Raw genomic sequence first — 21988 nt, forward strand, 5'->3', positions numbered from 1 at the left:
CACATGGGTGGTAGAGACCCAAGTAATGGATTTATCATTTGCCATTCCTCCTCCCAGGGGTGTACATTAGCAGAAACCTGGAATTAGACATGGAGCTGTGACCTGAACTCAGGCACTCCAATATAGGATGCAGACATCCCAAACTGAATTTTAACTGTTGTACCATATGCTCACCCTGGAGGGACCATCCTAAAATGCAACCTAATCCTATAGTCATGGGTCTAGCTAGAATGCTTCATCAGCCCCTCAATGATGTCCATATGCAATTCAAAGCCCCTTGAAGAGATGACAATAATCCTTAAAATACAGCAGCTCTCCTGATCTCCACAGATACTTCCACCAACTTCTTATGTAGCCTACATTCCCTCCTCCACACTTCATTCACTTCATTGTCTGCTTCCATCTCCTTCTCAGGCAAACCACTTAGAAACACAATGGTAATGCGAAGCAGGCAATCTTGGCTTCTTAGGGGTTCTAGTCAAGGGATGGGATGGGATGGGCAGGATGTTGGTTATTAAACAAAGAAACACATAATCCCAACAAGAATAAATGCTTTGCAGGTAAAGTGCTATGAGGTCATGGGAATTAGAGCTTGACTAAGGCGCCTAGAAAAGATACTCTCATGGAAGTAACTTTGACCAGAGCCCAGAAACAGGAGCAGTGACCAGGCTGCAGAAACTGAGAAAATAGTGGCATGACAGGGATGCAGAAGGCAAGGGGAAGAGAAACAGCTCCAAATACTGCTGTCTGTAGGCAGGAGCCTGTCTCATAGAGCCTGCAGTTGGTAGGGAGAATCTCTCCCAGACATGCCTTCTCTCTTGCTTTAAAACTTTCTTGAAAAACTTTTAATGTCTTGTAAAATTTAAGAATGCTTATTCTAAACAGCTCAACAATAGAGAGTAAAATAAATAATAATAGTAGCAAACATATAGACTTTTAAAAAAAGATTTATTTATTTGAAAGGCAGAATTACAGAGAGGGGGAGGCAGAAGCAGAGGCAGAGAGAAATCTTTGATTTACTGGTTCACTCCCCAAATGGCTACAATGGCCAGGGCTGGGCCAGGCCAAAGCCAGGAGCTTCATTTGGGTCTCCCATGTGGGTGCAGGGACACAAGCATTTGAGCCATGCTTTGCTGCTTTCCCAGGTGCATCAGCAGGGAGTTGTATCAGAAGCAGCTGGGACTGGAACCAGCATGCATATGGAATGCCAACACTGTAGGCGGTAGCTTTACCAGCTACACCACAGCCCTGACTCCAGAACTTTGTTTTAAAGTTGGTGCTGGTGCTGTGGTGCAGCAGGTTAAAGCCCTGGCCTGAAGCGCCAGCATCCCATATAGGTGCCGGTTCTAGTCCCGGCTGCTCCTCTTCTGATTCAGCTCTCTGCTATGGCCTGGGAAAGCAGTAGAAGATGGCCCAAGTTCTTAGGCCCCTGCACCCACGTGGGAGACCCGGAAGAAGCTCCTGGCTCCTGGCTTCGGATCAGCGCAGCTCCGGCTGTGGCAGCCATCTGGGGAGTGAACCAGCGGATGGAAGACCTCTCTGTCTCTACCTCTCTCTGTAACTCTTTCAAATAAATAAATCTTTAAAAAAATTTATTCATTTATTTGAAAGGGGGATAGGGAGGGAAAGATGGAGGGAGGGTGTATGAGAGGGAGAGAGGGAGGAAGGGAGGGAGGGAGAGGGATGGAGAGAGAGAGAGAGAGAGAGAGGGAGGGAGAGGGAGAGAGATGGAAGGAGGGAGAGGAAGAAGGAGAAGGAGAGGGAGAGGGAGATGCAGAGATAGCAATAGATCTTCTATGCACTGGTTCAATTCCCAAATCGCTACAATGGCTGGGGCTAGGTCAGGCCAAAGTTAGGAGCCAGGAACTCAAGTACTTGGGCCATCTTCTGCTGCATTCCCAGAAACATTAACAGAGAGCTGGATTGAAAACGGAGCAGCAGGGACTCAAACCAGAGCTCTGATATGGGATGCTGCTGCCAAAGGTGGCAGCTTAGCTCACTATGCCACAATCCTCCGGTCCCCTATTCACACAGCTTAATAGGAAGTGGAACGAGGTTAAGTTTAAGTAATTGCCCAATGTCATAAATTTATCAAGTGAGAACCAGATAGGAACCCAAGCAGTCTGGTCCTACAGCCTGGCTCTTAGCTGCCATGCTAAGACCACCAATGGGCCCTGCCTCCAATCTGACCTGCTTAAGGACTGATGTAAAGTATGTGACACACACAAACACCTAGACAACATGAAAACTTGTACATATATTGGGATTTTTTCCTACCTAAGAAAAAACTTAATAGTCATCTTAAGAGCAATGGGAATTCTGAGTTTGCCTCCTTATCATGGCAACAAAGCCACCGCATTTGTGTTTTTAAAATATCATTGCGTTCTGATTCCCAAGTGGAGAATGGGGTGGGGAATGGGTACAGCAGGGAGATGGGAGTTGGGAAGAAGAAATTGACACCAAGTAACCCGTCAGGGGCCGACTACAATCCTCAGGGCCAAGACAGGTCAGTGGAGGTGGAGAGAAGCGGATGGTTCCAGATTCAAGTTGAAGGTCGGTGATAAAGCCCACATTACTGACGAAAGGAGGCCTGTGAAGGATCACGCAGAGGTGCTGATGGGTGGGAGGAGCTCAGTCAGATGTCGAACACTGAATCTGGAGGCCATTGGAGAAATGGTTTCCTTGGATACGTTGGGTTTGAGAGATTTTTGAGCCCTGGCATTACCTTAACCTTAATGTTTAACATTTAAAATGTTTCTGAGGTTGGCATTAACATGATCTCCACATTACAGATGAACAGGGGCTCAGAGGTTAAGTAACTCGCTTGAGGTCTCAGGCTAAGGGGAATCAGAGTCCTGAAGCACATTTACTACCAGTGGGTAACTGCAGTAGCCTCTGGAACGATCCACGTGCCACCAGACCAGTCTCATCCCCCATGCTGCTGCTGGAGGCTCAATTGATCATGCCTTGCCCAGACTATACCCTCCCAGGGCTCTGTTCAACCCCTCTTCATTATGACACAGAACCTTCCCTGGTCTGTGCTCTGTCAGATTGTCCTGCAGCTTTCTGCAGCAATGCAGACACACACGGCACTCTCAGGACAGGCAGGGCTCCCTCCTGGAGGGGCCTGTGACTTCCTCCCTCTGCTTGATCTCCAGCCTTCCTAAACAGCTCAGCTCACAGCCGACTGGGTATCCCTGCTCCCCGGGAGCAATGGCTCTGGTAGATTGTTGGTCTGATTGTGTCTCCAACAGGAGGATGCTCCTTGAGGGCAGCCCTTAGTCTTGAAACTACAGCCCTCCCCTTTCCTCCAGTCCATATAAGTTGAAAGGAAAAATAATTAATTGGATAATTGGATAATTCACCATGTCTGCTAAGTAAATCAGGTGCTGCACAAACAAAACTCAGATACTTTATAGGCAAGAAAGGTGTATGTTCCCACCAACCATGCCATCTGCATTTTCCCTTTGCTCCAAAACTCCACATTTTCCCATGCTTCCTTTATACTACACTATTTGCTGAGTATTAGTATCTCCTATTTGTAGAGATGGTAACTTGGGCTCAAACAAGCATAAATATTCACTCAGAGCTTGGAAGCAGTAAGAACAATGCAGCTGAGATTCAGAGCCAATCTCCGCATCTCTGAAAGTCACCCCAAATCACAGAACAACTGCTAACTTATTTTATCAACAGGTGTATCCCCAAATTGTTCAAACCAAATTTTGAACCTTCTTACTGCATTTTCTGTTATATGTAAGTTAAGGAAAATATTTTTACTTTCAGAATGTACACAATCTAGGGGACAGCATGGTGGTGTAGTGGGTAAAGCTGCTGTCTACAGTGCTGGCATCCCATATGGGCACCTGATTGAGTCCCAGTCGCTCCATTTCTGATCCAGCTCTCTGCTGTGGCCTGGGAAAGCAGTAGAAGATGGCCCAAGTCCTTGGGAACCTGCACCCACGTGAGAGACCTGGAAGAAGCTCCTGGCTCCTGGCTTTGGATACACGCAGTTCTGGCCACTGAAGCCATCTGGGGAGTGAATCAGCAGATGGAAGACCTCTCTCTCTGCCTCCATCTATCTGTAACTCTTTCAAATAAATAAATCTTTAAATAATAAAAAAGAAGGTACACAATTTAGAAAATGCCAGAAGTTGGCAAAAACTGATACAAACAGAAGGGAGTATGAGTAGAGAAAAAGCACCATCATTGAGTCTTCAATTGATTTCTGAAAAGCCACAACTGTACTTTTAAATGAAAGTAATTAAAAACAAATGAAACAAAACCTGTACCTTATATCAATCAGTCATACATTCCAAATTGTACTACATTTTAGTATTAAATATGTTCATTTGCCTAACATGCATTTACAGCAACTTCATAGGAAACAGTGGTTGCCTTGTTTAGTACTGCCTAGATCCATCTGAGCCGTCAGGATGTACATCCGAGGGTCAGGATGTTCACAGGCACCTCCCACTCCCAGCTCTTCTGAAGCCCCTGTCTGAATACAGAGGCGGCCAGTGCCTGGTTTCCTCCTACTCCAAGCTTATCCAGTCCCTGGCAGTCTTCAGATCAACCCATGCCTTGTTTTTGCCAAGCACCAGATCTCCAGAGACCTGTGTGCACCCTGCTCTGTCCTCCACACATCCTAGCCTGAGGAGTCTTGCAAAGGCCCACCTTGGTAACTGGTGTTACTATGACCTCTGCATTATATTCATAGAACTGTGCTGCCTCTCCTTTCCAACACCAATCCCCAATGGTTTCTTTTAGATTTGATCTCTTCTGGAACTCATCAACTGGACTTAGACTGAACAGGCTGCAGTTCTGTTGAAACTTGGCCTTCAACTGCTGGCTTCTCTGAAATGTAGCAGGTTTGAAAGTTTCTTGAGGGGCTGGAGCTCTGGTGCAGCGGGTTAACGCCTTGGCCTGAAGTGCCGGCATCCCGTATGGGCACCAGTTCAGGACCCGGCTGCTCCACTTCCGATCTAGCCCTCTGCTATGGCCTGGGAATGCAGTGGAAGACGACACAAGTCCTTGGGCCCCTGCACCTACATGGAGGACCAGGAAGAAGCTCCTGGCTCCTGGCTCTGGATCAACACAGCTCTGGCTGTTGCGGCCAATTGGGGAGTGAACCATTGGATGGAAGAGCTCTCTCTCTCTCTGTGTAACTCTGACTTTCAAATAAATAAATAAATCTTTAAAAAAGAAGAAAGTTTCTTGAGTATCAGGGTTAACGCTGACAAGTACCTTCTTGGAGATAGACACCAGGCTTTTTGGGTGTCAAAAAAAGCTTTACATACTCCTGGGGCATGTAAAGATGCATAAGATGAGTCCCTGATGTTCAGATTGTTAAAGCATAAAACATATTATAAACAATTTGGAACATGCTCAATCGGACTGGCCGCAAATGGTGGAGTTAGAAATGTGCCAGGGGATTCCAACACAATCCCATCAAGATGGCATGTACCAATGCCATCGCACTAGTCCAAGTGATCAATTTCAGCTCACAATTGATAGCTCTGATAGGTCTAAGAGTCAAAGAGATCACACAAACAAGACAAGTATCTGCTAATACTAACTGATAGAATCAAAAAGGGAGAGAAAGATCCAACATGGGAAGTGGGATACACAGCAGACTCATAGGATGGCAGATGTCCTAAACAACACTCTGGCCTCAGAATCAGCCCTCAAGGCATTCAGATCTGGCTGAAGAGCCCATGAGAGTATAGCAGGCATGGAAAGCCAAGATATCATGGGGAAAAAAAAAAAAAAAAGACCTAAATGAATGATCTCTGTGAGTGAGATCCCAGTGGAAAGAACGGGGCCATCAAAGAAGGAGGTACCTTTCTCTGAAGGGAGGAGAGAACTTCCACTTTGACTATGACCCTAACGGAATAAGATCAAAGTCAGCGAACTCTAAAGGCTTCCATAGCCCTGGCAACTCATGACTAGAGCCTAGGGAGATTACTGACGCCATGAACAGGAGTGTCAAATTGTTAAATCAGCAACAGGAGTCACTGTGTACTTACACCCCATGTGGGATCTGTCCCTAATGTGTCGTCTAAAGCCAAGTGATGCTATAACTAGTACTGAAACAGTATTTTTATACTTTGCATTTCTGTGTGGGCACAAACTGATGAGGTCTTTACTAATTATATACTGAAGTGATCTTCTGTATATAAAGAGAATTGGAAATGAAAAAAAAAAAAACCTGGTGTTAAAATGGAAATGGCATAGAAAATTAATTAATCTGAAAAAAAAAATTATGTAGGATCTCTGTCTTTAATGTGCTGTACATTGCTATTTAATGCTATAATTAGTAATCCAATGGTAGTTTTTTCACTTTATGTTGCTATATGGGCAAAATGTTGAAATCTTTACCTAATATATACTAAACTGATCTTCTGTATACAAAAAAAAAAATAAATGATCAATTATTATGTCTAATCTTGCTAAATGGGAAAAAAGGAACTGCTCAGTGTGATGAGTAAATAGCAATTTACTCTATCTAGAAATGCCTAATTACTTGAATAATGTTTTAGAAATTAAATTCTATAGTCAAGATAAAAATTAAGCCTGAAGATTTCTGGTACAAAAAACACTTTCTAGGGATCAGTGCTGTGGTGCTAGAGCTTAAAGCCCTGGCCTGAAGCGCCAGCATCCCATTTGGGCACCAGTTCTAGTCCCGGCTGCTCCTCTTCTGATCCAGCTCTCTGCTATGGCCTGGGATGGCAGTAGAGGATGGCCCAAGTCCTTGGGCCCCTGCACCTACATGGGAGACCCGGAAGAAGCTCCTGGCTCCTGGCTTCAGATCGGCGCAGCTCCAGTTGTTGTGGCCATTTAGGGAGTGAACCAGCAGATGGAAGATCTCTCTCTGTCTCTACCTCTCTTTGTAACTCTGTCTTTCAAATAAATAAAATAAATCTTAAAAAAAAAACACTTTCAAACTGGTAAATGATAAAACACAGGTATACATTTATATACAAATTTATAATGCAGGGGCAGGTCAGAAAGCTATTGAGTAGTCTACAGTCTATAAGCAAACTGGACAAGTGAGATATATGAGCAAATGAAATACATGCAGAGCATAGAGAATTCTTGATCCAGGGAACAGATTTACCATGATGTTGTCATTTGTGCAAGGGTTAAAAATGACTACAATGTTATGTACTGGACGACTTTTTTTTTTTTTTTTTTTTTTTTTGACAGGCAGAGTGGACAGTGAGAGAGAGAGACACAGAGAGAAAGGTCTTCCTTTGCTGTTGGTTCACCCTCCAATGGCCGCCGCAGCCGGCGCACCGCGCTGATCCGAAGCCAGGAGCCAGGTGCTTCTCCTGGTCTCCCATGCGGGTGCAGGGCCCAAGCACTTGGGCCATCCTCCACTGCCTTCCCAGGCCACAGCAGAGAGCTGGACTGGAAGAGGGGCAACCGGGACAGAATCCAGCGCCCCGACCGGGACTAGAACCCAGTGTGCCAGCGCCGCAGGCGGAGGATTAGCCTGTTGAGCCGCGGCGCCGGCCTTGGAAGACCTTTTTTAAGAATGCAGTATTACCACCATAGCATGGGAAGTCTTCTCTCTCAATCATATTTCATGCAATTAAATAATTGAACTCTAAACCAAAACTAAAATTGGGCAAAAATTTTAATTGTTAGTAATATCATTCAATGATAAACTAGTAGAATAAAAATTCATTATATGAAAATAGATGAAGGAAAAATTAATTCCACTAGAATTTACATGAAGTTCTTCATGTAGACTTATATATCAGAGAACTTTTAGGAAGTTTTCTCTTTGCAACTTTGATAAAGCAATGGCAATTTGGTTTGATTGGCAATGAGAATAGGACATGGCAGTTTCTGGCTAAATCTTCCTAAACAAATGCTATTTGCCTCTCAGGATGAAAAGTAACCGATGAATTTCTGGCAGGCGGTCACATTGCCAAGCTGATGAAATGACACTGGGGCAACTTGACCTGGTTCTGAGATCTGGGTGATGATGGTGCTATTGACATAGGTGGTCAGAGGAAGGACTCAGTCAGCCAAAAGCAGATCGCCTGTGGTGCAGCAGTTAATCATCTCAATTGTCCAGACGCTAGATAGGCTTTCCATTCGGATTATATTAAGTCTATTTTGTAATACACTGTGAGCTGGTTTATTTTAACTCTTAACTTGACTTAAAGTCAGGGAGTTCCCACATAAATTGCTGTGTTTATCAAACGTTGACGATAATCTCAACATCAACATATTGCTTAATTATAAAGAGTCAAAATCAAGAAAGTTTAGAATTTTAATGTAATGACTAGATATAAACATTTTGGGATACCCTCATATAAAATAAAATTACTGACTTTAACTCAGCTCTACCAATACAATTAGACCATCCATCGTTTCATGGATATGTCTCTAAGCAATTTGCAAATATTTCGTCAATATAAACTGAATTCTCCTATACAGTGGTAGATATTATTAGTGATAAATTGCTATCTGAAAAAAAGGGCCCAAGCTCTGGTTGCTGGTTCTTTCATTTCAGAGCACATACAAAAATAAAATTCCAATACAACCCAAGGAATTGGGCTCTTCTTTGGAGGTAGGAGAACAAATGAGTTATTGTTCTGCTTATTTTTTAGTGCATTAATGTGACGGGAATCAGAAACACCACTGAATTATACTCCTGGTTGTATCAGACATTGAAAAGTAAAAGGATGCAGAATCAATGGATCTTGGAGAACTTAATAGCATCTGATTTTAACACTTTGAATAAAGTTCTCCAAACACAAACTGAACATTAAAAGAATGTTTATAAAGCAGCGTTGAACTGCAGGGGAGAAAAAGACTTGCAAACAGCTAGGGATCTGAAAAGAACTTCCTACAAAAGGGAAGGAGGTCGGGCAGCACAGCTACAGAGAAGAGAGGAGACACTGTGTCGGTCTCGTCTCATTCAATTCAGTCTTCAGTCTCTGCTTTGTTCAGGCTACATTTCTGTTTGGGAAGAGAATCTGGAGAAGTCTGAATATAAACTTGCCCCATGAGAGCCAGAATGCTTGAATTTATAGAAGTATGTACACATTCTGTCCTCGAATGCTAGCTATGTACATACAACAATAAAAAAAGGAAGTGATTTTTAAAGATGAAAAGAAAATAGCTGAGAGAATGAAAGAGAACAAGATCACCAAACAACAACAAACACCACCACAGTACAACTCTGGGCTATAGAAAGAAAGCATTGCTCTACAGAAATTAACCTCATAAACTTGTTAAGCTAGGATTCTCCCAGTATTCTAACTGGCTGCTTGTGAGCAAAGAGATCAAATTAGAGTTCATATTGGAAATGAGACAAAAAATATATTAAATGGAACCAAATTTGGAAGAATGGTCTTTCAAAGGTGAGATGCAGGAATTGTACTCAAGTTGGATAACACCAAGTTGGGTCAACTAGAAAAATAAAAAGTGGGGCCAGCGCTGTGGCTTAGCGGGTTAAAGCCTCAGCCTGCAGTGCTGTCATCCCATGTGGGCGCCGGTTCGAGTGCCGGATGCTCCACTTCTGATCTAGCTCTCTGCTATGGCCTGGGAAAGCAGTAGAAGATGGCCCAAGTCCTTGGGCCCCTGCACCCACCAGGGAGACCCAGAAGAAACTACTGGCTCCTGGCTTTGGATTGGCACAGCTCCGGCCGTTGTGGCCATTTGGGGAGTGAACCAACGGATGGAAGACCTTTCTCTCTCTCTGCCTTTCCTTCTCTCTCTGTGTAACTCTGCCTTTCAAATAAATAAATAAATCTTAATAAATAAATAAAAAGGGCTGGCATTGTGGCATAACATGTAAACCACTAATTGTGATGGGTGCCGGTTCGAGTTCTGGCTGTTTCACATCTGATCCAGCTCCCAGAAGAAGCTTCTGGCTCCTGGCTCTGAAACAGCCCAATTCTGGCCATTGTGGCCATTTGGGGAGTGAGCCAGGGGGTGGAAGTTCTCTGTCTCTGTCTGTCTCCCTGCAAATCTTTCAAATCATTAAAATAAGTATTTTTTTAAAAGAAAAATATTTGTCAGGGGAAAAATGGAATCTTTAGGAAATGTCATAAGATGCACAAAACAAAAATTTAAAATAATGGAAAAATCAAATTAATGTCAGTGAACAAAATTTTATATATTTTTTGCAATATACAAAAATGAGAGATAAGAATATAGTAAGGTTATTAAGGAGTAACCATCTACTGAGAGACATTAGTATACAACTGTATGTGGCTTAATGTATAATTATATCTATCATTTCATTATCTGAGACTATTTTATTTATCTGAAGATCTCCATTATATTCTCTTGTGGAAATCCACCATCAACTCACTGAATTTCATCTGTCACTGTCATGAATTCATTTCAGGCAACATAGGATATGGATGCTGGTACTTCTGGAATTCAGGTCCCTTTCTAGCTCTGAAAATTCACTCTTGAAATTTTGGAGAGCATGATGAGGAGTTCTAAGATGAGAATGAAACATTGTTTGAGGCCTCCTTGCTAATTTGAAAACTACTTTTGGAATCTGCAATTATTTCTTAAAATAGAAATTTAAAATCTCCGTATTCAAACCAGATTTTAATTTGCCTAGTTTAAATTTGTTTCAAAACTACTATAAAAAACTGTAAGGGAATGAACTAAAAATTATCAAAAGGATACTTTTAACATACAGAAGTCTTAGTAGGATTAAACATAAAAGTCACAATGATTTGAGTTTATGAATTAAAATCTCATCAGAAGTCATTATATGCTGCTCAGTGAGAACGAAGGGCACGGGGCCAGGGTTTTGCCCTGATCAATAATACTTCTCCAAGTGTTTTAGTTAGTAACTGTCTTTAGACCTTCTATCATCATTTTCAATAAGAAAAAACTTAATGGTTAAAAGAAAATTATTTACAATGCACAGTATCAGAAGAGAAATGAAATATATGCAATATGGAACACTAGCTTGGAAAGTCAAAGAAAGTCCATTACAAAAATTAATGGGTCTGGTGCTATGGCATAATGGGCTAAGTCTCTGCTGTGGTGCCGGCATCCCATATGGGTGTTTGTTTGTGTCCTGGCTGCTCCTCTTCTGAATCATCTCCCTGGTATGGCCTTGGAAAGCAGTAGAAGATTACCCAAGTGCTTGGGCCTCTGCACCTGCCTGGGAGACCCCGAAGAAGCTCCTGGATCCTGCCTTCAGATTGGCTCAGCTCCAACTACTGGGGCCATTTGGGGAGTAAACCACAAACGGAATACCTTTCTCTCTGTCCCTCCCTCTCGCTGTCTGCAACTCTCTCTCTCAAATAAATAAAATCTTTAACAAAAAAATTAATAGCCATTCCCCCTTTCCTTCCTTGTAAATATGCAATTTGCAAATTTAAATGAGAGGATATAAAAATTCAAACATTTACAACACTATTATTTACTAGTATCGTTTCTTAGGTTATTTAGGCCATTAATGTCCATTAACTCTAACAAGTCTATGTAAACACACTCACATTAGTAGGGTACTTACATAGAATTCTACTGAGGAGTAGCATGTATCATGGTATTGATTGTATTTGGTCCAATCTTCCTAACATGTAGTTCAACTGAATAGGATCACTGTTACCTGACCTGTAAAATGACAGGCAGACTGTATTTTTTTTTAAAAGATTTTATTTGAAAGACAGAGTTAGAGAGAGAGGTAGAGACAGAGAGAGGTCTTAACATCTGCTGGTTCACTACCCAGATGGCTGCAACGGCCAGGAGCTTCTTCCGGGTCTCCCAGGCAGGTGCAGGGGCCCAAGGACTTGGACCATCTTCTGCTTTCCTAGGCCATAGCAGAGAGATGGATCGGAAGAGGGTCAGCTGGGACTAGAACTGGTGCCCATATGGGATGCTGGCACTTCAGGCCAGGGCTTTAACCCGCTGTGCCACAGCACCTGCCCCCAGACTTTATGCTTTACAAGGATCATTTCAGAACTGCAGTTCTGCACACTGCTTTGAATTATATGGAATAACAAGACCCAATGCAATGGATATAAAATAGAAAAGGTTTTACTTTAAAATGTTGTTCTTTCAAAGTTCCTAAAATTGGACCTACATACATTTTAAATATTGGAAAAACTGAACTCTTCATGGCTATCATTAACTTCCCCATAAATGAAACACCCATTCAACTTACTAGGACGAGGACATATAAAGTGAAGACATTCCCTCTGGGGCCACCACTCCAAGTAATTTTCAAGACCTGTCCAGTTTTTCTTTTTTTTCTTAAAGCTTTACTCATTTATTTTGAAAGTGTTACAGAGAAAGAGAAAGATACATACACATACGCAGAGAGAGAGAGGGAGAGAGAGAGAAAGAGAGAGCACTTCCATCTGCTTGTTTACTCCCCAGATGGATGCAAAGACCAAGGCTTGGCCAGGCTGAAGCCAGGAGCTTCATTTGGGCCTCTCACATGGGTAGCAGAGGCCAAACACTTGGGCCATATTCTGCTGCTTTCCCTAGGACATCAACACAGAGATGGATCAGAAATAGAGCAGCCAGAGGCTGGCGCCGTGGCTCACTAGGCTAATCCTCCGCCTGCGGCACCAGCACTCCGGGTTCTAGTCCTGATTGGGGCGCTGGTTCTGTCTTGGTTGCTCCTCTTCCAGTCCAGCTCTCTGCTGTGGCCTGGGAAGGCAGTGGAGAATGGCCCAAGTGCATGGGCCCTGCACCCGCATGGGAGACCAGGAAGAAGCACCTGGCTCCTGGCTTTGGATCGGTGCAGCACACTGGCCGTTTTGGGGGAGGGGGGGTGTGAATCAACGGAAGGAATACCTTTCTCTCTCTCTCTCTCTCTCTCTCTCTCTCAGTGTCTAACTCTGCCTGTCAAAAAAAAAAAAAAAAAAAAAAAAAGCAAGCCTGCTACACCACAATGCTGCTCTACTCCCTTCCCCACCCCTTAAAAGATTTATTCATTTATTGTGAGAGTGTTAGAGAGAGAGAGAAAGAGAGAGAGGGAGAGAGAGAACTATTTTTCCTAATATTTATGGGTTATCAATCCAATTGATGTATTAAATAATTAGAAATAATAATCTACAACATAGTAGTTTCCAATCAGCTAGCCAAGAACCAAGACACATTATAAAAACATCTGAGACTTTGGAACACTAAGTATTAATTCCTACATATAAGAATTACTTTATTAAACTGGGTAAGAAGTCTTCATTATTTGTGAAATGGAAAAATTCAAAATAAATTAATAATATATTACAAATAAACCTATTACATATATACACACATAAGATAAATAAAAATATTTGCTGAATGAGGGAATACTACATTAATAAAAATTTCAATTTATTAAACCAACTGGCTTCAGCACCTGATGAACTTTTGGTCATTCTGTATTTTTTTAATCAACAAATAGAAAATGTACAGTGTGGCCTGTGACTGTCATGCTATTTCAAACAGATTGTTGATTTTGAAAAGGTAGCATATGAAGGACAAGTACTAAAAACAAGGCATGCCTTTTTAATCCAACTCAAAAACTTCAATGAGCTCTAAAAGGACATTTGCTTGGGTCCAGGGAATGTGGAACACTGCATGAGAAATGCGAACATTCTTGGTAAACTGACATCATCATGACAACTTTGGCAGGGCTCCAAGTGTCTGAAGCAGAACCAAGTCTTGTTTATGAAGTGGGAGAAAGAAACTTAAGCTTTCTGATTTACACCTTGGCAGCAGGCAGAGATAGTAAACATAAAAAGAAAGGGAATACTTTTTATGTACAGTAACTGGCAAGTTTCAGTGAAGAAGTAAGAAGAGGGGGGAAAAAGCTATTTGCAAAGTTAAAAACTGACTGCCTCCCCCCCTTTCCCAGAATGAGTCATTCAGAGTCTCTCTCCTCTCTAAATATATACACAGAGAGACATAAAAAAGCCTATTTATGAAAGTAATATAACCACTTTACAGTTTGGAAAGTAAGAAATAAAATTATCCATAACAGTTCAACCTTAGCAGAACTAGTACTAGAATTCACTGATTAGGATTCTGGGCTAATATTAGTGTATTTTTGCCTCCAAATAGAACCAAGGTCTTTTCCTGTATTACACATGGACCAAAACACATTAAATTAGGTATAGGGAATAGTAAACATTTCTATTCCAACTTGCAATATTTCTGATTATACATGTTGTCATTTGCTACTATCTAAAACTGAAGAGAAGACAAGATATAGTCTTCCTTAGGAAATTTTAAAAAATGCCATTTAAATGTAGTTTTAAAATAGTTTTATATGCCAAGTGAACTATTTTTGTAAGCGATGAATCATTTTAAAGTTTGTACTTGCATGTTTTTCTATTGCTTAGCAAGTGACAAACTGAGTCTTCATTTCTACTTTAGGTGACAAAAATTACTGTGATTATAAAAACTTGAAAGTTCCTGCTGTAGAAACAAACTAAGTGATGGCCTAATAGCTAATAGTTTCAAAATACACATGAAAACTCACTGGTCAAGGTTTTACATTTCTGTTCCATGTTAAATTTTATGGCATATCAGAAATGTAAAGCGTGATGTTTTAGTAAAATTACGATTCATCATGTAAGTTCCTGCCTTTTGATACATGTTTTTGAATAGCGTGCCCATTTTTACCTAAGAAAAGTGTAAATATTAGTGGCATAAGTTGTGAAAAGTTGACTTGGAAATTTCTCTAGGAATCTGTACCTTAAATTAATTTTTAATCCTTTGGTAAAAATTCTGGTGCTTCTGTTTTATCAACTTCTGATTTTTCATGTTTCCTGTTTTATTTCCTTATATCATCTTAAAACATTTAATCAGTGATGCTATCTTGATGGAACTAGGAAGTAATTTTCATTCAGTTGCATTAGACTTGAAAAGAACACCCATACACCACCATATGAAATGTGTCTGAATGCCTTAGTCACATATCCTTTATAATCCTAATTATACATTCACTTTCTTGGCCCTACAATGGTTTTTAAAGGTTATCTTTAGATTTATTACTCATTAGTATGACTCAAATTTATCAGTAGAGAAGGCTTTTGTAGAGCTATTGATGTAAGCAAAAAAACAACAATTACAATTCTTGGCCCTAATGTAACTCAGATACAAACAATACATTGATAAAGGTTCATTTTCCATGAAAAACAGTAAAGTACACACTGAAGCGCCCACATGTCACGGCTTTCATGCAGTTCCATCAAGTTCCTGAACTCACACTTTATGCAGTTGAGTTTAACTAAGGTGATTACTTGAAGGATGATCTTAAAACATTCAATGTCCTGGTAACCCGGTTAATAAATGCTCACTGTAACATCCTGGAAAATGAAAATGTAAGTATCTCTGAAGCAACATTTTCTCTTTTTTAGGCCTTTTACTTGGAACAGAAAATATCACTAACAACAGCAAAAATACAAAAAGCAAAGTTTGCCTGGCAACGACTTGATACTATGATTTAAATCTCACCAGCTACCCTACATTCAAATTCTTAGAACATTCTTTGAAATGATGGATTAAAATATTAGTTTCCATGCCATAAAAAATGTCTGTGAAAAGGAATCTTTCCTTCACTGGAGGTACACAGCTGTTGATATGTAGATTTATGGAATTAAACATATCTGAAATACATGCTTTTCTATACAAACACAGTGTGTCTAAATTGCCCAAACTTAAATCTAAGAATAATAAAAATTCCAGTGATTACTAAGTGATTTTAGAGGTACAGATTCTCAATGTCACAACAAACCAACACTCCCCTCAGACCCCCCACCCCCCACCTCCAACCCCAAACAAAGGCTTTCTGAGCAGCTGCAGGAAACACCCTTATCAGAAAACAGGCTGTCACCCATTTACAAACGTGGGGCATTCCAAAAGTTCATGTATTAGTCAGTTCTTCAAAAACGTTCACATTTTCCCAGGGAAACAAGATTACCATCGGGGATTAAGTTGCCAGATCAACCCACAAAAACTGACCTAAAACATAATGCTAAGACAAAACACTGGGAAAATGCATCCTGTGGCCAATCCCACAGCGGTGGCAAAATCCCATCTTCCCGTGTTGCCATGCTGCCAGCAGTGAGTGCGGAATCCTGTCCCTCCCACTCTGAGCCCAGAATCACAACCAGTTGTTCACAACCAGTCCTGACTGGAAGCTCATGGGGTACCAGGGCCACAAGAAAGGCTGAGGGGTGGCCTCTAGGAGGGCCAGTTTCAGGAGGATGAGAAAGCCAGAGGTTTGGGGATGACAAGCTGAATAGGAACCTCAGGAAGCAGAAGAGAGGAGAGAGATGAGATAGAGTAGAAGTGAAACAGAAAGAAGAGACGGGGTAAGGGTAGAACAGAGGTGAACAGTTAACCCTCCCTCTTGACTCTGACCTTCTCTTTTTCCAGAATCAGATTAAAAAGAATATCTGTGATTATGAACTAAGGCAAGAATTTTCATGCAAACACGGTTTGCAAGGTTGGCATGAAGGAGACAGAATTCCAGGCTGATGTCGGGGGTGCAGGAGAGGATACTCTATAGTTGTAGCCTTCCAGGAGATCCCAACGACTTCCTTATGGAGCTGCTAACTGTATGTATATGGTATAAATTGAGAACATGAAAGTACTTAATATATAAATTGCAGGGTGCCTAGCAATTGCAATGCCCATGTACTAGGGTACCTGGGTTTGAGTCCCAGCTCCACTTCCTGACTCCACTTTCCTGCTAATGCTCACTCTGGGAGGCAGCAGGTGATGGCTCAAGTACTTGGGTCTCTGCCAATCACTTGGGAGGCCTGGACTGAGTTCCCAGCTCTTGAGTTTGGCTTATCTAGTCCTTGCTGTTGTAGGCATTTGGGGGAAGTGAACCAGCAGAGGGAAGTGCTTGTGCATGCTTCTTTCTCACAAATAAATAAATAATAAATACCCAAACAAAAAGTCAATTTTTTATTAGTAAGAGACAAAGTCACCCTGTCTTTCAACTATTAAATTTCTATAAGATTGCTTGAGGAGTAAATTCTTAGAAAAGTCAAATGTTAATACAGAATAAAAGTGATTTTTCTATTTAGAATTAGCACTTATACATACTGTACATTTTTTATCATTCTTAAAAGATTATTTATTTAAGCACTTCAGCCATCTTCCATTGCCTTTCTCAGGCCATCTGCAGAGAGCTGGATTGGAAGTGGAGCAGCTGTGACTCAAACTGGGGACCATATGGAATTCTGGCATCAACAGCAGAATTACCTCCTATGCCACAACTTTGGCCCCTTATCCATTTTTGTGACATTAATATTTTGTCCCCACAAGAAAAGTACAAAAAAGTTCTAACTGTATAATAATGAAGACAGAAATTTTTTTTTCTACAAATACCTTTTTGCTTTATTTTCAGTCTTTATTTATTTGTTTGTTTGAAGGACAGAGAAAGAGACCAACAGGTTGGCCTCCACTGGGTCAGCCTGAATACAGAAGGCTGGGGCTCAATCTGGGTTTTCCATGTATGTGACAGGGACCCAGCCACTTGCGCTATATCACTGGCTGCCTCCTAGGATGCACATTAGCAGGAAGATAGATGGGAAGTAGAGCCCAGACTTGATCCCAGGCATTCTGACATGGGATGTGAGCATTCCAAGCAGCGACTTAACTGCTGCACCAATGCCTGCCCCTCAACAAACATCTTTTGAGGGTCTATTGAGGGCCACATATATTCTCAGTGTATGAGACAGGGAGCTACTGAATCTCACAAGTTCTAAATGCTGCTTTATTTCTTGGTGACAATATTTCCAAAAAGGAGGTATCTCAACAACTACCTGACCTTTGAGAAAACTATTTACATGATAGCTATTTTGTTAGTATATACTCAAACTTTTTTTTTAACTTTTATTTAATAAATGTAAATTTCCAAAGTACAGCTTTTGGATTACAGTGCCCCCCCCCCCAACTTTCCTCCCACCTCCCACTCCCTCTCCCATTCCATTCACATAGATTCATTTTCAATTATCTTTATATATAGATCAATTTAGTATATATTAAGTAAAGATTTCAACAGTTTGCACCCACACAGAAACACAAAGTGTAAAATACTGTTTGTATAAAACTTTTAAGCCACACAAAAGGCTTAAAAGAATCAATGAGATTTTTATAAACCTGAGTACTATTTAAGTATAATGTATTGCATTTCTTCTTTGATTTAACTAGGCTCTTCTTTAACTAGAGGGCCTTTTTTTTAACTTTTGACTTCTTATTTACATTACGTAAATATACATTGAAAACTACATCAAATTTACCAATAGATGAGTCACAGAAGGCCAAATCAATTCAACTACCCTGAAATCGTGCTGCCTTTGGCAAGTGGATTTCAGGTACCTCAGGAAGCAACTCTATGCCGTCACAATGGTGAGTAGGAATAGATTTAGAATCAACAGGAAGCTGGGGAAAATTAACCAAGAAGGAAAAGTAGTGATAGAAGGAAGGCCTAAAATTCACACTGTCAAGGAAACAAAGTTTGGTCCTTAGAAAGATTATTAAATTTTTATGAATAAGTTGATTAATTATATATGCTTACAAATAAAAGATGTCCTGTTGGTCTATGTTAAACTAATTGATTCAGAAAGGAAACACAGACAACATATGGAAATCATCTTAATAATCTAAACTGACAAATTCATTAGCATTGTAAGGTCACAATAAAAATGAAAGGATCATTTAGTACCAGAGACTGTGCCTTGTCTGCTCCATATTTATGGTCTGCAAACCCTTTGTTGAAATTCCAAATTAATGATGAGAGTATTAATAAGAGCAAACAAAACTAGAGAAGGCGTACGTGAAAGAGGGTTGCAGATTTTGTGTACATCACTAATAACTTAGTTTGAAAGTATGGCAACAATTATTAAGATATACAGAGTTGCCAAGTCTAAGATAATTGTATTATGCAATACATTCTATTTCAATGCCCAGGAGAGTGCCTAGTACCTGACACATATATCAATAAATATTTGTTACATGATTGAACAAACATTAAAACAAACTAGGGACAGCCATGTGCTAGAAGATAATTTAGAGAGAGCTGAGTCCAACTCCCTCAACTCACTGTTTGCCTTGGCTCAGAGAGGCTAAGTGAGGTCACAAAGCAGACTGGCAACTAGAAATCTAGCGCTCTGACCACTAGTCCAGAGGTTTACGAATGTGTCTTGAGAAACCAGAAGTCATCAGCAAAATAAGAGAAGAGATTGCCTGATAATATGTTTCCCATAGAGATCACAGGGTTTTAAAGGCTGATTCAGAAAATTTCACAAAATTATCTTTCAAGGCCATTCAAAGAATCAAAATGAGGAGATAGAAGAAAAAAATTTAAGACAAAATAATCTCAGGATCATTATCAATACTGAAGAGTTCATGGCTAATTATGGTATTTTCTTCCCTAAAACTAACTAGCAATTTACACAGTTTTACAAATCCACATCTAATTCCTTAAAAAAACAAAACAAAAAACACAACAACAACAACAAAAAACAAAACAAAAAAAACACCCAAACAAGATGCCTATGGTGAAGAACAAAATAACGGGCAAATAAATAAAATTTTCTTTTATGACAAGATTTTGTATCCTTGGAATACATTTTAGAAATGGCTGTTTTATCTGTATTTCTATGACAATCATAAATTTTACTTTAAGCAATGAAGAAGAGAAAATCAAGTGTTCAAAATATTAGTTGTATACTCAATGTTTCAGTCATTAACACAGTAAAACAAAAATGAAAAAAGATACAAAAGTTTTAGAAATTTCTTAATTCACTTTAATATTTTTAAATAGTGACAATCAAAAATGACTGATTTCTTCCTACTATTTGTAAACACTGAGGAAGAAAGGATTTTTTTTTCCTACTACCTTAACATCCTCAAATCTGAGTTACTTTCACAGAAAGGAGAAAGAAGAGTGTATTAACAAGTGAAAAATATTCTATAAAAGAAACGGAAGATGTTTAAGCAAATGGAAGTTATCAAAATGTTGTGAGCCTACTAAACTGAATATTACTTAGGCCAACACAATAACTGAAAAATAAAGAACACTCAGTGTAGAAGCGGAAAATTCCATACTCACTTATTTGAGAAAGCCTACTTTAGAAAATTAATATATCTACAAGTGCTCTCTGTTGCTATGAGCAACATTCTTACAACCACATTCTATTGCCTGAAGCAGGTCATAATTACCTTCTAAACAGAGCTCGCCATTCTAAAAAAGCGCATTTTCTTTCATTCAGGATTTCTAAGGAAACAGCTTTCATATTAGGCAACTAAACATCTGGATTCTTGGTTTGTTTTAAGGAAAAATGGGAAAAGCATGAATCACCACAGAGCAGGTCAGGTTAGCAATTTTTTCCTATTTCAAAATAAGTTACAGTCTCCAAATCCTTTCCTTGAGAAAATGAGTAATTCAAAATGCACTGATAATTACATATCAGGGATTTCTGAATACGTCCAATGGCCACTCTCACTCATCTCCCCTGTTTGTTTTTCAACACTCTTACATACACGTTCATAATTCCACAAAACATATCTGGGAGGATATTTAAGCTTTGCTGCTATATTTTATAGTTTTCCTATCACAATGACAAGTAAATGTTAATTTTTGTGCCTCTGCTTGATTCTTGGAATATATTCATTATCAGTATATAACAATGCTGCTGCTGCTGACTTCTCCCAGCACCACCATGCAGTGTGAACACTTTTAAGACACCAAATACTATACAAGTATTTTCTATGTTCTCCTGGCCTTTTCTAAAATATATGTATTTTTTTAAAGATTTATTTTTATTTATTTGACAAAGTTACAGAGAGATGTAGAGACAGAGAGAGAGAGAGAGAGAGGTCTTCCATCCACTGCTTTACTCCTCAAATGGCAGCAACGGCCAGAGCTGAGTCAATCCGAAGCCAGGAGCCAGGATCTTCTTCCAGGTCTCCCACATGGTGCTGGAGCCCAAGGACTTGGGCCATCTTCTGCTGGTTTCCCAGGCGAATTAGCAGGGAGCTGAATTGGAAGTGGAGCAGCCAGGACTCGAACTGGTACCCATATAGAATGCTGGCACTGCAGGCAGAGGCTTTAACCCACTGCGCCACGGCACTGGCCCTCAAGAATATTATCATGCCAGTCTTACAAGTAAGAAAGCCAAGACTCACTGGAATTAAGCCATTTGTCCCATGCCTGCAACGCTGAGCAGAACTAGGATCTCAACGTGGGTTCATCTGGGTCAAAAGTCTTCAGTGAGGTATGAAAACTACCTCCTAAAGGAACCATCATTACCACAATATTTGAAGACCCAGGGCTTCTAGTTTTGCTGTTTCTTTTTTTTTTTCTTTCAGTTATTTTTGTAGAATAACTGTTTTGCTCTTTCAATATTCCAATGATGGCTTCCCACTGTATAATTTTACTCAGTTTAAAAATTCTTTATTTGAGGGGTGCTAGCAGGAAGGGAGGGAGAAATGGAGGAATGAGAAAGAGAGAGAAAGAAAGAGAGAGAGAGAGAGAATCTCCCACCTACTGGTTTACTCCCCAAATGCCCACAATAACCAGGGCTAGGCCAGGATGCAGCTAGGATCTGGGAACTCAAGCCAGGTCTGCCACATGGGCGGCAGGAACCTGACTACTTGAGCTATCATCACTGCCTTGCAGGGTCTGCATTAGCAGGAACCTGGAATCAGGAGCCGGATCCAGGAAGCAAACCCAGGCATCTGGATGTGGAATGTGGGTGTCTCAGCTACTAGGCTAAACGGCTGCCCCTGTGTACTTTTTAAATGAAAACCCGTAGTAGTGGTGTTGGGCCTGGCTTCTCCAGCCCCTCACTAGTCCTGCTCTACTCATTCCTTCCTTTCTGAGAGGAGAGACACTAAACCCCTCTGAATGCCTTTCCTAGAAATAGCTTATTGTTGCTTCATGTTCTTCACATCCTTTGTTCCCTGTGCCTGCGATACTCTTTCTCCTTATTCATGCAGGCTTCAGCTTGCAAGGCATCTTCTCAAAAGAGCTGAGTTC

At 40.5% G+C, this 21988-nt stretch overlaps 1 protein-coding gene across 1 annotated transcript in view; it reads right to left on the minus strand.

Annotated features, from left to right (window-relative positions):
* The window catches only part of GAREM1 (GRB2 associated regulator of MAPK1 subtype 1), a 260770-nt gene that overhangs the window by 92608 nt on the left and 146174 nt on the right, over positions 1 to 21988 (minus strand).

Source organism: Lepus europaeus, chromosome 9 (assembly GCF_033115175.1).
Source record: "Lepus europaeus isolate LE1 chromosome 9, mLepTim1.pri, whole genome shotgun sequence".
Taxonomy (NCBI): domain Eukaryota; kingdom Metazoa; phylum Chordata; class Mammalia; order Lagomorpha; family Leporidae; genus Lepus; species Lepus europaeus.